The sequence below is a fragment of the Lonchura striata genome, chromosome 11, assembly GCF_050655825.1.
Source record: "Lonchura striata isolate lonStrDom1 chromosome 11, ASM5065582v1, whole genome shotgun sequence".
Classification (NCBI taxonomy): Eukaryota; Metazoa; Chordata; class Aves; order Passeriformes; family Estrildidae; genus Lonchura; species Lonchura striata.
In genome coordinates this window covers 4996430-5016572 of record NC_140713.1, presented here as the reverse complement: position 1 = coordinate 5016572, position 20143 = coordinate 4996430, and positions in this window count along the sequence as shown.

Below are 20143 nucleotides of genomic sequence, written 5' to 3'. Positions count from 1 at the left end.
TCAGCTCAGGCTGGGGCTAAACATTATCTTGGCAACACAATGACCCGCTTCATAAAAGCAAGCTGAGACACTTTCATAATATTGTAGCTAATGACATTTCATCTGACTGTTTCTGCATTTCATTTTTCAGTTACAGATGCAATTTTGTTTACTAGGGTGAGGGTAGGAGTCATCATTTTTAAACTAGGTTCATATTTCTGAAGAGCAGAGCTCTTACATGGTGCTGAACTAGTGATTTTGTTAATATTCCATTTCCAGAGTTTCTTGTTCTTGTTCAGGTTATGCTTTGGAGCACAACCTGAAAAAATCCTTATAAGTAGCTTTAAAAACCTTTAAGTACCAATGTAAACATGGTGAGAAACTCCCTGGGATTTTTTCCAGTTGTTACAAAATGTTATCTTTGGAGATAAATACCGGAAATTTTCCGATAGAATATATGCATGTGTGTTTCTGTACATTGCACCTTGCCTGTATCAGGGGGAAAGAGGCCGCAGTAAAGGGAGTGTTTATAGAGAGCCAATAAATAAGGGCAATTTCAAAGCAACGATTCATTACATTGATATCCAGCAATAATACAATACCATGAGCAATGGGTAGTCCTTAATTGCTGTCAGTCGTTAGCAACAGGTGTCCAGTGGAGGAGTTCTTAAGTTTCCCATAAAATGCCAGTGGAAGGATACCCATGGCCCAGTCCCATACAGGCTGCACTGATAGCCCTTGATGGTCCCACTTGCAGAAATCAGAGGTGAAAGCTCGTCAGCAAGAAAAGCTGGAAATGAAGGAGGATATTTTTGTTTTTTGCGGCCTGCAGTTTTTCGTCTGTCCTTAGTGGTTTCTTTTTCCCACAGCATCTTGTCACAGTTCTTTTCACTTTGTAGTCTTGGAATTCTGGTTTTTGCCAGGCATGCTTCTCCCTTACTCCGCAGGATCACTTTGGTTTGATGAGACATTTTCTGCAGGATAAATTTGGTTTTCCTGGACATCCTTCCTGCCTGCTCTTCATGCTTTGTCTTCTGTGCCAATTTTACTGCTTGCGGATGTTTTCCTCTACACTATTTGTGCAGTTGTACCCTAAATATCTGGATGCCCAATTTGCAGTATATGTGTACAAACATACATGTGTATTCATTGATTGATTTATTTGTTAGCTGTGTTACATAAAAGGTTGGTTACTTGGTATTGTTATTCTGATTGTTACTGTGTTACAAGAGCCTTACTGACTCCCCATGGTTCGGTTGTTTTAGTTTTCTGAGGTCTAGGTTGGAGACAAACTAATATTACTGATATTTTAGTCTGGTTTTATTCTAGGGACTCATCATGCCTGTAAGTCTGAAACTTTGGAAAAGTCTGCTTTTTGTTTCTTCCAGTTAATATTTTGTTACTTGATACTTACTGGACAGAAAGAAAAAGATGTTAGATCTTTTTTGTCTTGCTGTTCAGTTAGAATGTCCTTATTTCCTGTCTCTCTTAACCTTTCAGTGTTTTGCTCCACCCTCACTATGCCTAAAAGCATCCCTTCAGTATCTGGATTGTGTAGATTCTAAGTGGAATCAGTGAGATTTTTTTTTCCAGGAATGCTTTGGAATTAAGCCCCCAGCCTTTTTCTTTTGCTTACATTACCTCCTTCCTTTAGGCAGAATTCTCTGCTCAAGAATCTTTAAAGTGTAATTAGGGTCAACTTGTGCCAAAGCTGTATTTGAACAGTTAAATTGTGCATGCATACAGGTCTGTAGGTGCGTGTATATGAATAGAGACAGGGAGTTTGTAATGGTCTAGACCTACACACACCTATATTTACAAACACTGCAGAAATCCCACTGTTCCACGACTGGTTCCTAGTGCTTCCCTGTCACCGTAATTCAGTTGCATCACGTGCCATAATCTTTTCCTCCACAGAGTTTTAGGTCACCTGCATACTTGATCGAGGCACAATACAGCTCTTTCCAGTCTTCATAAATATTAATTATGTTAATTAAATATTAAATCAAATAGTAAATCATAATTAAAGGTAAAATATTAAACATTTACGGAAGGAGATCCAGTGTTGGTGACTCTGAGAGCACATATGCAGACATTTCCTTCTAGTTAATGTTGTGCCATTTATAATTGTTAGGTAATGGTCCAGCAGCCAATGATGTGTTTCAGACAGCTATCTTCATGTTCAAGTGACATCATTCTTTCTCCTTGAAAGAGATTTGTTGAGCTATATTGAAAGCACTGACAACATTTCTGCAGCAAATTTCTGGTTTGGAGAACGATGATTGCAGCACACAAGACCCGAGAATTATTCTGCTCAAAGCTGAGCTTCCTCCGCAGTTCAAAGGCTGCTGGCCCTGGAACTTGGATTTGGAGTAGTTTAGAACATAGTGAAGGAATGTTGTATTTTAACCTAATCATCGCTGGGAAGGGGGAAACTCCCACCTGATTAAACTTTCTGTTCGTGGAATTTCATCCTACTTGTGGCACTGGAGTTGGTATTTTTATTGACAAACTGTCATGAATTTACATTTGAACATGTAAGTTATAGTAGGATGGGAAAAAGTCAGGTCAGTAATGCCCGTACTGTTTATTTTTTCTCTATTTATGCTGTTTGTTTTGAAGTGTTATAATTTTCACATATTTAACTGATTTTCAAATATTCAACAAACCTGTCAGATTATTTTCACTAAATCACCATTCTGAAGAAAAGTGTAAAGAATTCACATTGTTCCAGCATTAGAATCATAGTGTTTGACAAGATATCCTACCTCTTTTATGAGGAGACAGATCTCAAAAGAGGAATTTTTAAGGATCCTTCCTTATAAAATGTTTCAGCAACTGCATTAATTTGTCGTGTTCCTGTGAACAGGTATTGGGAAAAACCCCATAATTACACTTGTGTTCACCATTTGAATCGCAATTTTTATGCCTTAGGTGGCTGTTTCAGAACCTGTTTCCCAATAGTACATTGTAATCAATTTAATGCATGTTAAAATCTCATTGTTTATTTGGGTACACTTATCAGCTGATGAAATTGCCGCTCATTGAAATTCAGTTGTTAAGTTAGCCATCTTCATCTGCAATCAAGCTGTACAAGCCTTGTTAAAATATTTTATTTATAGTAAAAATATCTGAGAAGAAATAAACATAAAAAAAAATATAAGTGGACAAGAGTGTTACAAAGTAGAAATTTTATGAACCTTGTGCCACACTTTTAAAAGTGATATTTTTGATATCTCCTTTTATGCTTGTTTTTCCAAACATATATGCTCCAAATTGGACCATTGAATATTTGTTTGTTCCTGTAACTTCTATTACATCTTATTGTTTTCCTTCAGTACACTGTTGCTCACTAAGAAATAGTCAAGTTCCCTTTTTAGAATCATTGCTGTATGCAAGTGAAGGAAGGTGGGGAAAAAAGCTTTAAAAATAAAAAAGTCTTGTTTAATGAAAGAGCTGCATGCTAATAACTGCTTGGTTAGGGATATAAATGTATTTTTATGTAAGATATATAGATATAGATAGCGATAAACCTACAGAAGCAGAACTACTGAAATACGAAGGGATCCTTTGCACCAGAAGTTCTGCTGTATGCTCTAGAATTTCCTTGGGGTTTTACCCTCCATCTCATGAGCTGTTAGAGACAGCAGTAATAGGGGCACCAGGAGGTGCCTCCGGGGCTCTCGGGCTACGTGGATGGCTGATTTCAGGTGCTCTGGGCCTGCCTGGGGCAGAGCCAGGGCCAGGGGCCATGGCCAGGCTGTGCCGTTGGGTTCCGTGCTCAGCGGCATCACCGTTGGCAACCACGGAAGGGTCCCCGGGAGCTCCAGGGACAGCGGCCGGTACCGTTGGCTCTCACTGCGTCTCGAGGCAGCGGCGAGTGCAGCAGGCGAGAGGAAGGCTCTGCTGGACAAGGGTTGGGGCGGCAGGATCGGCAGCCATGGTGAGTTTTGGGGCAGGGGTGAGGGTGCAGGGGCCACCTTGGGCAGAGCAGGGGCCACCACGGGGCTGCAGGGATGTGGCCTGACCTTCCCCTTGAGCTCCCTCTCCCATGCATTCCCAGGGCCCTGCATGTCCTGCCCCTTAGCCCAGGAGCCATCTCCCTCCCAGCCCTGCTGAGCCCCTTCTGTCCCTCTTCCTGCAGACCATCGGTGGAACTCTCACCAAGATCGTGGTGATGCTGGGCGCCTTCTCGTTCCTGTGTAGGAGGGATGACCAGACCGTGAAGGTCACCGAGGAGCTCCTGCGCCAGCACGAGGAGCAGCGCAAGCAGGAGATGGCCATGCTGCAGGAGATGGGGAAGAGGATCCAGGAGGTGCCCGAGATCACCAAGGACAGCCTGTTTCTCTGGGCCATTGAGCAGTGGTGGTTCTGGCCCTCTGTGGAAATTCTCCTGGTGCTCTTTTCTATCTACAGGTTGCCCAAGCAGGACAGGTCTGCCAACGACAGCTCAGCCTGCGGAGGAGCTCCAGCGGTGCCCACAAGGAAGAGAAGGATGACGAGGAGGAAGAGGATGCGTGCCGTAGCCGACTTCTTTGACAAGCTGGATCAAGTCAGCCTTCCAGATGCCTGTCTGGAGTCGAAGCACGGCAGAAGTCAGAGGAGGGTTTGGAAGGGATGGTCAAGGCATCTTCCAAGCCCTTCCCACAAGCGATTTTGGGACAGAGTTGCAGCCAGGGAACACAGTAGTATTCATTCTTAGGCTGTGTGATTTTATGTTCCCAATACTAGATAGTATTTTAGATGGTTAAGAAGTTTTTACTTTAGCTATAGCGTATAAGAATAGTAATGCAATTGTTCATAATTAGGAAGTAGTTCTATTGAAGCAGCAAATGTAATGCTATATAAATATGCTTAGAGTACAATCTAAGGAATAGAGTAGTAATCATTGTTAGATTATATAGGTTACCTTTCCCAATCTAGATTGTATATTAGATGTTTAAGAGTTTTCATTTTAAGTATAGTCTATAAGTGTATTATATAGAACATCTTACTAATATAGGAATATTAGTAAAATTGTTTAAAAATAGGACGTAGAATTTAGAGCTATTAAAGTAAAAAATGTAGCTAACTAAAATACCTAATTAAATGTCCTATGATAGCCACTAAAAGTCTTGTTCATTGTAATGTCCCTAGTACTTTATTAAATTAAACCTTTGTTTTGTTTCAATGTTTGCAAGTTGTAGTTTTTAAAGATGCTAGAATCTGTAAATAAATACATTTGCCTTGTTTCACAAGTGTCGTACTTGATGGAATTTTGTCCCGTACCCCAGCGGTGTAAGACATTTGTATAGGAAACAAAGGAAGCAATACAATTTCTTCCTTGCAGCGACAGCTGGTTTATTGGAAGAGGTGTTCAGCAGTAGCACGCAGAGCCCGTTGTCACGGAGCCGCCCCTCACGCCGTGAAGGGATGCGCTCTCCAAGGGCCCGAGGCTGCGCTCTCCCACCTTTCCCTCGGGCCGGCAGAGCCGCGGCAGCACGAGGCGCGCACTTGTCCGGCTCCTGCCTGAGAGGGGCCGGCTCCGGGCACGTTTCCGACGGCAGCAGCGGCGGCAGCGGCCCGGGAAGCCGCGTTCCCTCAGGCCAGGTGTCGGAGGGTGCCTTTGCCGAGGCCTGCGGGCAGCACGGGCCCGGAGCTGGCTGGGGCCCGTCTGGGGAGAGCGTTTGAGGCCGTGCAGCCCGGCGGCTCCGGAACGGCCGCGCGGCAGCGGCGGAGGCGGCGCGGGGCGGGAGAGGCGGCGGAGGCCGCGCTGAGCCCGCGCCGGCACCGCCGCGGCTCCGGGCGGGCGGGGAGGCTCCCGGCGAGGGGCCGCAGCTCCCGGGCAGTGCCCGAGATTCCCACCTGCGGCCAGAGCTGCTCCACGAGCTCCCGCCCTGCCGGGCTTCTCTTCTGGGCAAAGGCTGAGCCCAGCGGGGTTTGGCCGCCGCTCCCCCTCTGCCTCCCCACAGGCGGGGCCATCGCGGGAGGGGCTTGGGCCGGGCTTGTTCTCCTGGATCCGGGCAGGCCGCCGCGTTCAGCAGCTTTGTACCTGCTGATTATCGCTATTTAATGCCTGCTGCTCTTTCCTGTCCTTTCCTTTTTCTTTTTTTTTTGTTTTTTGTTTTTTGTTATTTTTCCCTTGTGCCTACTCACATTCGCCTCTCCTTGTTGATGAAAAAAGATTGGATAAAATTAAAAGGGGAGCAAACCTCTTTTGGAGTGTCCGGCTCTTAAATTAAAGCAAGAGAGTAGATGAAATAATTTGTACTTTTCCCAAGTCCTGCAGTGAAGTCACAGAGTGCTAATATTGAAATTAATGTCTGCTTCCAGCACTAGAAACAGTTTTGGACTTGATACTATAAAATTGTGAGCAACTGCCCCCAGAGTGCAATGAAGATGAATGTAAGGTTATAAATAAATATTACAGTATTCCTAGGTATTAACGCCAATCATGAGCAGGACTTTTGGATCAGAATCAGGTTGCACAAAAAGCATTTGCAGCTTCTGCTGCATTTTGGTTAGGACCATCTGCTGGTTTGGCTGGTGAGAAATGCAAATTGATGAATTTGGGTAGGAATTTTTCATAGCCTTTTTTCATGATGGGTAGATGCTAGATCGTCATGTATAACGTTTGGGGAGGATTGGAGCAAACCTTTTCCACTTTGATGTCCTTTTTTTCCCCCTGTACTATATAATGCCCAACTTCTGCTTATCCTTTCTATGTTAAATGCATTATGTGCTTCTGAGCTATGTTTTATTTTTGGCTGTTGTGGTTTGACACGGAAAGAGAATTTTTTCTGGAAGGAAGAGGTCAATTTAGATATTGTCCAATTAAAGGTGGACACGCCTCTGAGAACACAGAGGGTTAAAAGCAGAATTCCCAGGGGAACTCGCTCTCTTTGGTTCCGGTCAGCGTGCAGTGTGGGCTCTCCCCTGCCCAGCAACGAGCTGGGTGGGGCAGGGGAAAGCCCCATGGCCTGATAAAGGTAAGGCCGAAGGGTGGAAGGACTGGAACCGGGCTGGCCCCTGCAGATGGAAGGGTGGAAGAAATCTGGGATGTCTCCATTCCCCCCCAGCGGGAAGACAGCGGCAGTTTGTCAGCAATTCCACCGCGAGGAAGGAGGAGCAGGGCGGGGGGGAAGCTGCGAGGTGCCCAGTCGCGTGGGAGTTGCTGGATGTCTGGGCATCGAGCCGTCCTGGGAGTTTGGACTTTTAACCCTTCCTTGAGAAATGAAAGCTTTGTGAATTTTCCTTTCCCCTCCTCGAATTGAAAGAGAGGAAAGAGGGACACCTTGGACCCTGGGATGTTAGAAGGAGGAATTCTAGATGGAAGGGGGACAAGGAGTGGCTTTGGCTGGACTTTTCCGTGTTAGCCACAACCTGAACCAATCTTCTCCTCCAAGAGGGACTGTGTTTTGGGAGGATGCCAGTGAGTCAAGAGACCTGCTTCAGCTGGGAAAAAAGACAAAATTGGAGTGAACAGAGAAAAGGTTAGGGGGTTTGTGGTGGCACCCCCTTGTCCTGGAAAGGAAAGAGAAGAGAAGAAGATCTCTGTTCTTGAGCCCTCGGCCCCAGGGGAAAATGGGGGGGACTGTGGTCCCAAACAATGAAAAACTGAACTGTTGTTTTCTCCCCTCTTGGCAGGGCATCCTTGAAAGGAAAAATCCTAAAAGCAGTCGGTCCATCCATGCATTTGGTGGTGAGAGCACTGTGCATGGAAAGGAGAAGGGTCACCATGGCAAACTTTTCCTCCGGGCGGAGCCATGTGTGACATGGAAGCACAGGATGTGGAGCTGTGTTTCCTTGGGGGGTCTGTGGCACAGGAGAGACTCTGTTCCCTCGATGGACTGAGTATTGATTGTTTGGGGGGTGGAAACCTGATTGGGGTCGAGATTGTGTCTCACTGTGGTTTGTTGGAGTTGGGTGGTGGGGGGAGGAATGTTTTGCAAGGTTTTCATTTGATCTTTGTGTGGTTTTTCTTTCCTTCTTTAGTTTTCTCTTTTCTTTTGTAGTAGTAGTTTAATACAGTTTTTTTCTGTTATTATTAAGCTTGGGCCTGCTTTGCTCTGTTCTAGACTCCACTTCACAGCATTCAAGGGAGGGATCACATTTTCATGGGGGCACTGGCATTGTGCCAGTGTCAAACCATGACATTGGAGAATAAGTTAAACAACACAGCACAAAACTCTTGCAGCTATCAGCTATGATTATATCCTTTCTTCATTAGGGGTGAGAGCCAATAATACGTAGCAGATGAGATTGATCCAATGGATTAACGGCCTGCACAAGGGAAAACAAGATATTAAGTATTCACCAAGTTCCTTTTATGGTTGTCAGACTGACCTTAAAAATGTTACCTGTCAAAATGAATGTGTCCTGAAGCATATGAAGATATTTTTTTACACTTCCAGGGAGGGATTAACACACATTTTTGAGGAGCCTGAGAAACGCCTTCAAGTGACCATAGATGGTAAATTAAGGTCCCATTCAGGGGCTATGAAGGAAGGCCTTCCTTCCGTGGATGCTTCCTTCCAGTGCCTGCTGCTTCTGAGCCAGCAGAAACCCCTTTTTGAGCAAAACACGCATTTGCTGCATATAACCTGTGTCCTCCTCTTCCTTTTACAGGGCATGCACTGAGCATGAGGACATCTGCTCCTGTTACCTTTCAACAAGGCAGAAATGTCACATTCTGTGAGTTTAACTCAGCTCAGGCTGGGGCTAAACATTATCTTGGCAACACAATGACCCGCTTCATAAAAGCAAGCTGAGACACTTTCATAATATTGTAGCTAATGACATTTCATCTGACTGTTTCTGCATTTCATTTTTCAGTTACAGATGCAATTTTGTTTACTAGGGTGAGGGTAGGAGTCATCATTTTTAAACTAGGTTCATATTTCTGAAGAGCAGAGCTCTTACATGGTGCTGAACTAGTGATTTTGTTAATATTCCATTTCCAGAGTTTCTTGTTCTTGTTCAGGTTATGCTTTGGAGCACAACCTGAAAAAATCCTTATAAGTAGCTTTAAAAACCTTTAAGTACCAATGTAAACATGGTGAGAAACTCCCTGGGATTTTTTCCAGTTGTTACAAAATGTTATCTTTGGAGATAAATACCGGAAATTTTCCGATAGAATATATGCATGTGTGTTTCTGTACATTGCACCTTGCCTGTATCAGGGGGAAAGAGGCCGCAGTAAAGGGAGTGTTTATAGAGAGCCAATAAATAAGGGCAATTTCAAAGCAACGATTCATTACATTGATATCCAGCAATAATACAATACCATGAGCAATGGGTAGTCCTTAATTGCTGTCAGTCGTTAGCAACAGGTGTCCAGTGGAGGAGTTCTTAAGTTTCCCATAAAATGCCAGTGGAAGGATACCCATGGCCCAGTCCCATACAGGCTGCACTGATAGCCCTTGATGGTCCCACTTGCAGAAATCAGAGGTGAAAGCTCGTCAGCAAGAAAAGCTGGAAATGAAGGAGGATATTTTTGTTTTTTGCGGCCTGCAGTTTTTCGTCTGTCCTTAGTGGTTTCTTTTTCCCACAGCATCTTGTCACAGTTCTTTTCACTTCGTAGTCTTGGAATTCTGGTTTTTGCCAGGCATGCTTCTCCCTTACTTCGCAGGATCACTTTGGTTTGATGAGACACTTTCTGCATTTTCTGCAGGATAAATTTGGTTTTCCTGGACATCCTTCCTGCCTGCTCTTCATGCTTTGTCTTCTGTGCCAATTTTACTGCTTGCGGATGTTTTCCTCTACACTATTTGTGCAGTTGTACCCTAAATATCTGGATGCCCAATTTGCAGTATATGTGTACAAACATACATGTGTATTCATTGATTGATTTATTTGTTAGCTGTGTTACATAAAAGGTTGGTTACTTGGTATTGTTATTCTGATTGTTACTGTGTTACAAGAGCCTTACTGACTCCCCATGGTTCGGTTGTTTTAGTTTTCTGAGGTCTAGGTTGGAGACAAACTAATATTACTGATATTTTAGTCTGGTTTTATTCTAGGGACTCATCATGCCTGTAAGTCTGAAACTTTGGAAAAGTCTGCTTTTTGTTTCTTCCAGTTAATATTTTGTTACTTGATACTTACTGGACAGAAAGAAAAAGATGTTAGATCTTTTTTGTCTTGCTGTTCAGTTAGAATGTCCTTATTTCCTGTCTCTCTTAACCTTTCCGTGTTTTGCTCCACCCTCACTATGCCTAAAAGCATCCCTTCAGTATCTGGATTGTGTAGATTCTAAGTGGAATCAGTGAGATTTTTTTTTCCAGTAATGCTTTGGAATTAAGCCCCCAGCCTTTTTCTTTTGCTTACATTACCTCCTTCCTTTAGGCAGAATTCTCTGCTCAAGAATCTTTAAAGTGTAATTAGGGTCAACTTGTGCCAAAGCTGTATTTGAACAGTTAAATTGTGCACGCATACAGGTCTGTAGGTGCGTGTATATGAATAGAGACAGGGAGTTTGTAATGGTCTAGACCTACACACACCTATATTTACAAACACTGCAGAAATCCCACTGTTCCACGACTGGTTCCTAGTGCTTCCCCGTCACTGTAATTCAGTTGCATCATGTGTCATAATCTTTTCCTCCACAGAGTTTTAGGTCACCTGCATACTTGATCGAGGCACAATACAGCTCTTTCCAGTCTTCATAAATATTAATTATGTTAATTAAATATTAAATCAAATAGTAAATCATAATTAAAGGTAAAATATTAAACATTTACGGAAGGAGATCCAGTGTTGGTGACTCTGAGAGCACATACGCAGACATTTCCTTCTAGTTAATGTTGTGCCATTTATAATTGTTAGGTAATGGTCCAGCAGCCAATGATGTGTTTCAGACGGCTATCTTCATGTTCAAGTGACATCATTCTTTCTCCTTGAAAGAGATTTGTTGAGCTATATTGAAAGCACTGACAACATTTCTGCAGCAAATTTCTGGTTTGGAGAACGATGATTGCAGCACACAAGACCTGAGAATTATTCTGCTCAAAGCTGAGCTTCCTCCGCAGTTCAAAGGCTGCTGGCCCTGGAACTTGGATTTGGAGTAGTTTAGAACATAGTGAAGGAATGTTGTATTTTAACCTAATCATCGCTGGGAAGGGGGAAACTCCCACCTGATTAAACTTTCTGTTCGTGGAATTTCATCCTACTTGTGGCACTGGAGTTTGTATTTTTATTGACAAACTGTCATGAATTTACATTTGAACATGTAAGTTATAGTAGGATGGGAAAAAGTCAGGTCAGTAATGCCCGTACTGTTTATTTTTTCTCTATTTATGCTGTTTGTTTTGAAGTGTTATAATTTTCACATATTTAACTGATTTTCAAATATTCAACAAACCTGTCAGATTATTTTCACTAAATCACCATTCTGAAGAAAAGTGTAAAGAATTCACATTGTTCCAGCATTAGAATCATAGTGTTTGACAAGATATCCTACCTCTTTTATGAGGAGACAGATCTCAAAAGAGGAATTTTTAAGGATCCTTCCTTATAAAATGTTTCAGCAACTGCATTAATTTGTCGTGTTCCTGTGAACAGGTATTGGGAAAAACCCCATAATTACACTTGTGTTCACCATTTGAATCGCAATTTTTATGCCTTAGGTGGCTGTTTCAGAACCTGTTTCCCAATAGTACATTATAATCAGTTTAATGCATGTTAAAATCTCATTGTTTATTTGGGTACACTTATCAGCTGATGAAATTGCCGCTCATTGAAATTCAGTTGTGAAGTTAGCCATCTTCATCTGCAATCAAGCTGTACAAGCCTTGTTAAAATATTTTATTTATAGTAAAAATATCTGAGAAGAAATAAACAGAAAAAAAATATAAGTGGACAAGAGTGTTACAAAGTAGAAATTTTATGAACCTTGTGCCACACTTTTAAAAGTGATATTTTTGATATCTCCTTTTATGCTTGTTTTTCCAAACATATATGCTCCAAATTGGACCATTGAATATTTGTTTGTTCCTGTAACTTCTATTACATCTTATTGTTTTCCTTCAGTACACTGTTGCTCACTAAGAAATAGTCAAGTTCCCTTTTTAGAATCATTGCTGTATGCAAGTGAAGGAAGGTGGGGAAAAAAGCTTTAAAAATAAAAAAGTCTTGTTTAATGAAAGAGCTGCATGCTAATAACTGCTTCGTTAGGGATATAAATGTATTTTTATGTAAGATATATAGATATAGATAGCGATAAACCTACAGAAGCAGAACTACTGAAATACGAAGGGATCCTTTGCACCAGAAGTTCTGCTGTGTGCTCTAGAATTTCCTTGGGGTTTTACCCTCCATCTCATGAGCTGTTAGAGACAGCAGTAATAGGGGCACCAGGAGGTGCCTCCGGGGCTCTCGGGCTACGTGGATGGCTGATTTCAGGTGCTCTGGGCCTGCCTGGGGCAGAGCCAGGGCCAGGGGCCATGGCCAGGCTGTGCCGTTGGGTTCCGTGCTCAGCGGCATCACCGTTGGCAACCACGGAAGGGTCCCCGGGAGCTCCAGGGACAGCGGCCGGTACCGTTGGCTCTCACTGCGTCTCGAGGCAGCGGCGAGTGCAGCAGGCGAGAGGAAGGCTCTGCTGGACAAGGGTTGGGGCGGCAGGATCGGCAGCCATGGTGAGTTTTGGGGCAGGGGTGAGGGTGCAGGGGCCACCTTGGGCAGAGCAGGGGCCACCACGGGGCTGCAGGGATGTGGCCTGACCTTCCCCTTGAGCTCCCTCTCCCATGCATTCCCAGGGCCCTGCATGTCCTGCCCCTTAGCCCAGGAGCCATCTCCCTCCCAGCCCTGCTGAGCCCCTTCTGTCCCTCTTCCTGCAGACCATCGGTGGAACTCTCACCAAGATCGTGGTGATGCTGGGCGCCTTCTCGTTCCTGTGTAGGAGGGATGACCAGACCGTGAAGGTCACCGAGGAGCTCCTGCGCCAGCACGAGGAGCAGCGCAAGCAGGAGATGGCCATGCTGCAGGAGATGGGGAAGAGGATCCAGGAGGTGCCCGAGATCACCGAGGACAGCCTGTTTCTCTGGGCCATTGAGCAGTGGTGGTTCTGGCCCTCTGTGGAGATTCTTCTGGTGCTCTTTTCTGTCTACAGGTTGCCCAAGCAGGACAGCTCTGCCAACGACAGCTCAGCCTGCGGAGGAGCTCCAGCGGTGCCCACAAGGAAGAGAAGGATGACGAGGAGGAAGAGGATGCGTGCCGTAGCCGACTTCTTTGACAAGCTGGATCAAGTCAGCCTTCCAGATGCCTGTCTGGAGTCGAAGCACGGCAGAAGTCAGAGGAGGGTTTGGAAGGGATGGTCAACGCATCTTCCAAGCCCTTCCCACAAGCGATTTTGGGACAGAGTTGCAGCCAGGGAACACAGTAGTATTCATTCTTAGGCTGTGTGATTTTATGTTCCCAATACCAGATAGTATTTTAGATGGTTAAGAAGTTTTTACTTTAGCTATAGCGTATAAGAATAGTAATGCAATTGTTCATAATTAGGAAGTAGTTCTATTGAAGCAGCAAATGTAATGCTATATAAATATGCTTAGAGTACAATCTAAGGAATAGAGTAGTAATCATTGTTAGATGATGTATTTTACCTTTCCCAATCTAGATTATATCTTAGATATTTAAGAGTTTTCATTTTAAGTATAGACTATAAGTGTATTTATATAGAATATCTTAGTAATATAAGAATATTACTAAAATTGTTCATAAATAGGACGTAGAACTTAGAGCTATTAAAGTAAAAAATGTAGCTAATACCTAACTAAACGTCCTAGGATAGCCACTAAAAGTCTTGTTCATTGTAATGTCCCTAGTACTTTACTCAATTAAACCTTTGTTTTGTTTCAATGTTTGCAAGTTGTAGTTTTTAAAGATGCTAGAATCTGTAAATAAATACATTTGCCTTGTTTCACAAGTGTCGTACTTGATGGAATTTTGTCCCGTACCCCAGCGGTGTAAGACATTTGTATAGGAAACAAAGGAAGCAATACAATTTCTTCCTTGCAGCGACAGCTGGTTTATTGGAAGAGGTGTTCAGCAGTAGCACGCAGAGCCCGTTGTCACGGAGCCGCCCCTCACGCCGTGAAGGGATGCGCTCTCCAAGGGCCCGAGGCTGCGCTCTCCCACCTTTCCCTCGGGCCGGCAGAGCCGCGGCAGCACGAGGCGCGCACTTGTCCGGCTCCTGCCTGAGAGGGGCCGGCTCCGGGCACGTTTCCGACGGCAGCAGCGGCGGCAGCGGCCCGGGAAGCCGCGTTCCCTCAGGCCAGGTGTCGGAGGGTGCCTTTGCCGAGGCCTGCGGGCAGCACGGGCCCGGAGCTGGCTGGGGCCCGTCTGGGGAGAGCGTTTGAGGCCGTGCAGCCCGGCGGCTCCGGAACGGCCGCGCGGCAGCGGCGGAGGCGGCGCGGGGCGGGAGAGGCGGCGGAGGCCGCGCTGAGCCCGCGCCGGCACCGCCGCGGCTCCGGGCGGGCGGGGAGGCTCCCGGCGAGGGGCCGCAGCTCCCGGGCAGTGCCCGAGATTCCCACCTGCGGCCAGAGCTGCTCCACGAGCTCCCGCCCTGCCGGGCTTCTCTTCTGGGCAAAGGCTGAGCCCAGCGGGGTTTGGCCGCCGCTCCCCCTCTGCCTCCCCACAGGCGGGGCCATCGCGGGAGGGGCTTGGGCCGGGCTTGTTCTCCTGGATCCGGGCAGGCCGCCGCGTTCAGCAGCTTTGTACCTGCTGATTATCGCTATTTAATGCCTGCTGCTCTTTCCTGTCCTTTCCTTTTTCTTTTTTTTTTGTTTTTTGTTTTTTGTTATTTTTCCCTTGTGCCTACTCACATTCGCCTCTCCTTGTTGATGAAAAAAGATTGGATAAAATTAAAAGGGGAGCAAACCTCTTTTGGAGTGTCCGGCTCTTAAATTAAAGCAAGAGAGTAGATGAAATAATTTGTACTTTTCCCAAGTCCTGCAGTGAAGTCACAGAGTGCTAATATTGAAATTAATGTCTGCTTCCAGCACTAGAAACAGTTTTGGACTTGATACTATAAAATTGTGAGCAACTGCCCCCAGAGTGCAATGAAGATGAATGTAAGGTTATAAATAAATATTACAGTATTCCTAGGTATTAACGCCAATCATGAGCAGGACTTTTGGATCAGAATCAGGTTGCACAAAAAGCATTTGCAGCTTCTGCTGCATTTTGGTTAGGACCATCTGCTGGTTTGGCTGGTGAGAAATGCAAATTGATGAATTTGGGTAGGAATTTTTCATAGCCTTTTTTCATGATGGGTAGATGCTAGATCGTCATGTATAACGTTTGGGGAGGATTGGAGCAAACCTTTTCCACTTTGATGTCCTTTTTTTCCCCCTGTACTATATAATGCCCAACTTCTGCTTATCCTTTCTATGTTAAATGCATTATGTGCTTCTGAGCTATGTTTTATTTTTGGCTGTTGTGGTTTGACACGGAAAGAGAATTTTTTCTGGAAGGAAGAGGTCAATTTAGATATTGTCCAATTAAAGGTGGACACGCCTCTGAGAACACAGAGGGTTAAAAGCAGAATTCCCAGGGGAACTCGCTCTCTTTGGTTCCGGTCAGCGTGCAGTGTGGGCTCTCCCCTGCCCAGCAACGAGCTGGGTGGGGCAGGGGAAAGCCCCATGGCCTGATAAAGGTAAGGCCGAAGGGTGGAAGGACTGGAACCGGGCTGGCCCCTGCAGATGGAAGGGTGGAAGAAATCTGGGATGTCTCCATTCCCCCCCAGCGGGAAGACAGCGGCAGTTTGTCAGCAATTCCACCGCGAGGAAGGAGGAGCAGGGCGGGGGGGAAGCTGCGAGGTGCCCAGTCGCGTGGGAGTTGCTGGATGTCTGGGCATCGAGCCGTCCTGGGAGTTTGGACTTTTAACCCTTCCTTGAGAAATGAAAGCTTTGTGAATTTTCCTTTCCCCTCCTCGAATTGAAAGAGAGGAAAGAGGGACACCTTGGACCCTGGGATGTTAGAAGGAGGAATTCTAGATGGAAGGGGGACAAGGAGTGGCTTTGGCTGGACTTTTCCGTGTTAGCCACAACCTGAACCAATCTTCTCCTCCAAGAGGGACTGTGTTTTGGGAGGATGCCAGTGAGTCAAGAGACCTGCTTCAGCTGGGAAAAAAGACAAAATTGGAGTGAACAGAGAAAAGGTTAGGGGGTTTGTGGTGGCACCCCCTTGTCCTGGAAAGGAAAGAGAAGAGAAGAAGATCTCTGTTCTTGAGCCCTCGGCCCCAGGGGAAAATGGGGGGGACTGTGGTCCCAAACAATGAAAAACTGAACTGTTGTTTTCTCCCCTCTTGGCAGGGCATCCTTGAAAGGAAAAATCCTAAAAGCAGTCGGTCCATCCATGCATTTGGTGGTGAGAGCACTGTGCATGGAAAGGAGAAGGGTCACCATGGCAAACTTTTCCTCCGGGCGGTGCCATGTGTGACATGGAAGCACAGGATGTGGAGCTGTGTTTCCTTGGGGGCTCTGTGGCACAGGAGAGACTCTGTTCCCTCGATGGACTGAGTATTGATTGTTTGGGGGGTGGAAACCTGATTGGGGTCGAGATTGTGTCTCACTGTGGTTTGTTGAAGTTGGGTGGTGGGGGGAGGAATGTTTTGCAAGGTTTTCATTTGATCTTTGTGTGGTTTTTCTTTCCTTCTTTAGTTTTTTCTTTTGTAGTAGTAGTTTAATACAGTTTTTTTCTATTATTAAGCTTGGGCCTGCTTTGCTCTGTTCTAGACTCCACAGCATTCAAGGGAGGGATCACATTTTCATGGGGGCACTGGCATTGTGCCAGTGTCAAACCATGACATTGGAGAATAAGTTAAACAACACAGCACAAAACTCTTGCAGCTATCAGCTATGATTATATCCTTTCTTCATTAGGGGTGAGAGCCAATAATACGTAGCAGATGAGATTAATCCAATGGATTAACGGCCCGCACAAGGGAAAACAAGATATTAAGTATTCACCAAGTTCCTTTTATGGTTGTCAGACTGACCTTAAAAATGTTACCTGTCAAAATGAATGTGTCCTGAAGCATATGAAGATATTTTGTTACACTTCCAGGGAGGGATTAACACACATTTTTGAGGAGCCTGAGAAACACCTTCAAGTGACCATAGATGGTAAATTAAGGTCCCATTCAGGGGCTATGAAGGAAGCCCTTCCTTCCGTGGATGCTTCCTTCCAGTGCCTGCTGCTTCTGAGCCAGCAGAAACCCCTTTTTGAGCAAAACACGCATTTGCTGCATATAACCTGTGTCCTCCTCTTCCTTTTACAGGGCATGCACTGAGCATGAGGACATCTGCTCCTGTTACCTTTCAACAAGGCAGAAATGTCACATTCTGTGAGTTTAACTCAGCTCAGGCTGGGGCTAAACATTATCTTGGCAACACAATGACCCCCTTCATAAAAGCAAGCTGAGACACTTTCATAATATTGTAGCTAATGACATTTCATCTGACTGTTTCTGCATTTAATTTTTCAGTTACAGATGCAATTTTGTTTACTAGGGTGAGGGTAGGAGTCATCATTTTTAAACTAGGTTCATATTCCTGAAGAGCAGAGCTCTTACATGGTGCTGAACTAGTGATTTTGTTAATATTCCATTTCCAGAGTTTCTTGTTCTTGTTCAGGTTTTGCTTTGGAGCACAACCTGAAAAAATCCTTATAAGTAGCTTTAAAAACTTTTAAGTACCAATGTAAACATGGTGAGAAACTCCCTGGGATTTTTTCCAGTTGTGAGAAAATATTATCTTTGGAGATAAATACAGGAAATTTTCCGATAGAATATAGGCATGTGTGTGTCTGTACATTGCACCTTGCCTGTATCAGGGGGAAAGAGACCGCAGTAAAGGGAGTTTATAGAGAGCCAATAAATAAGGGCAATTTCAAAGCAACGATTCATTACATTGATATTCAGCAATAATACAATACCATGAGCAATGGGTAGTTCTTAATTGCTGTCAGTCGTTAGCAACAGGTGTCCAGTGGAGGAGTTCTTAAGTTTCCCATAAAATGCCAGGGGAAGGAAGCCCATGGCCCAGTCCCATACAGGCTGCACTGATAGTCCTTGATGGTCCCACTTGCAGAAATCAGCGGTGAAAGCTCATCAGCAAGAAAAGCTGGAAATGAAGGAGGATTTTTTTGGTTTTTGCGGCCTGCAGTTTTTCATCTGTCCTTAGTGGTTTCTTTTTCCCACAGCATCTTGTCACAGTTCTTTTCACTTTGTAGTCTTGGAATTCTGGTTTTTGCCAGGCATGCTTCTCCCTTACTCCGCAGGATCACTTTGGTTTGATGAGACGTTTTCTGCAGGATAAATTTGGTTTTCCTGGACATCCTTCCTGCCTGCTCTTCATGCTTTGTCTTCTGTGCCAATTTTACTGCTTGCGGATGTTTTCCTCTACACTATTTGTGCAGTTGTACCCTAAATATCTGGATGCCCAATTTGCAGTATATGTGTACAAACATACATGTGTATTCATTGATTGAGTTATTTGTTAGCTGTGTTACATAAAAGGTTGGTTGCTTGGTATTGTTATTCTGATTGTCACTGTGTTACAAGAGCCTTTCTGACTCCCCATGGTTCGGTTGTTTTAGTTTTCTGAGGTCTAGGTTGGAGACAAAATAATCTTACTGATATTTTAGTCTGGTTTTATTCTAGGGACTCATCACGCCTGTAGTCTGAAACTTTGGAAAAGTCTGCTTTTTGTTTCTTCCAGTTAATATTTTGTTACTTGGTGCTTACTGGACAGAAAGAAAAAATGTTAGATCTGTTTTGTCTTGCTGTTCAGTTAGAATGTCCTTATTTCCTGTCTCTCTTAACCTTTCCATGTTTTGCTCCACCCTCACTATGCCTAAAAACATCCCTTCAGTATCTGGATTGTGTAGATTCTAAGTGGAATCAGTGAGATTTTTTTTTCCAGTAATGCTTTGGAATTAAGCCCCCAACCTTTTTTTTTTGCTTACATTACCTCCTTCCTTTAGGCAGAATTCTCTGCTCAAGAATCTTTAAAGTGTAATTAGGGTCAACTTGTGCCAAAGCTGTATTTGAACAGTTAAATTGTGCACGCATACAGGTCTGTAGGTGTGTGTATATGAATAGAGACAGGGAGTTTGTAATGGTCTAGACCTACACACACCTATATTTACAAACACTGCAGAAATCCCACTGTTCCACGACTGGTTCCTAGTGCTTCCCCGTCACCGTAGTTCAGTTGCATCACGTGCCATATCTTTTCCTCCACAGAGTTTTAGATCACCTGCATACTTGATCGAGGCACAATACAGCTCTTTCCAGTCTTCATAAATATTAATTATGTTAATTAAATATTAAATCAAATAGTAAATCATAATTAAAGGTAAAATATTAAACATTTACCGAAGGAGATCCAGTGTTGGTGACTCTGAGAGCTCATAGGCAGACATTTCCTTCTAGTTAATGTTGTGCCATTTATAATTGTTAGGTAATGGTCCAGCAGCCAATGATGTCTTTCAGACAGCTATCTTCATGTTCAAGTGTTGTTAGAGGAAAATGCCGCGGGAGACAAGACTCATGATATCATGATCATCAAGTCTCAGTTTATTGTAACAGATTACATAGTTTATATATGTTCGTTAATTAGCTCATACATATTGCAAAAGCCAAGCTCATGATTGGTTGCTATGTGACTTGTACTATTATCTTAAAAGTATCGTTATGATCGATACATGCCTGTCCGGCTGGCCTTGCAGTTAGAACAGCTTAGTACCCCCTTTGTTCTTCTCTATCTACTTCTACATACCAAGCAGTTTCAATATCCTGCTTTCTGCACACCATCTACTCTTCAGGGCCATGCGAACTTTGCAGCAGTCACGTAGCCCTCCCTATTTGGATTAATTTTACAGTATCATGTCCCTTGTCGTTCAACCATTCCTCTGTCAGGCTCTCTTCATCTCCCCCGTTTTCCTTTTGTACAAGAAGGTGTGCATTCAGCATTTTCTGCAAAAGCTGCTGCATCAAGCCTTGCAAGCAAGTAAACACACAGGGCAAAACAAACAGAAGTATCACAATTATGCTTAGAACTATTATGCCGTATTTGATAATGTCTCTTAACTATGGTCCGATCCCCAATCCTTTTAGCTATCTTTTTAAACCTAATCTATCCTCTACCTTTAACTGTTGAGTTAGCTCGGTCAATTTTCG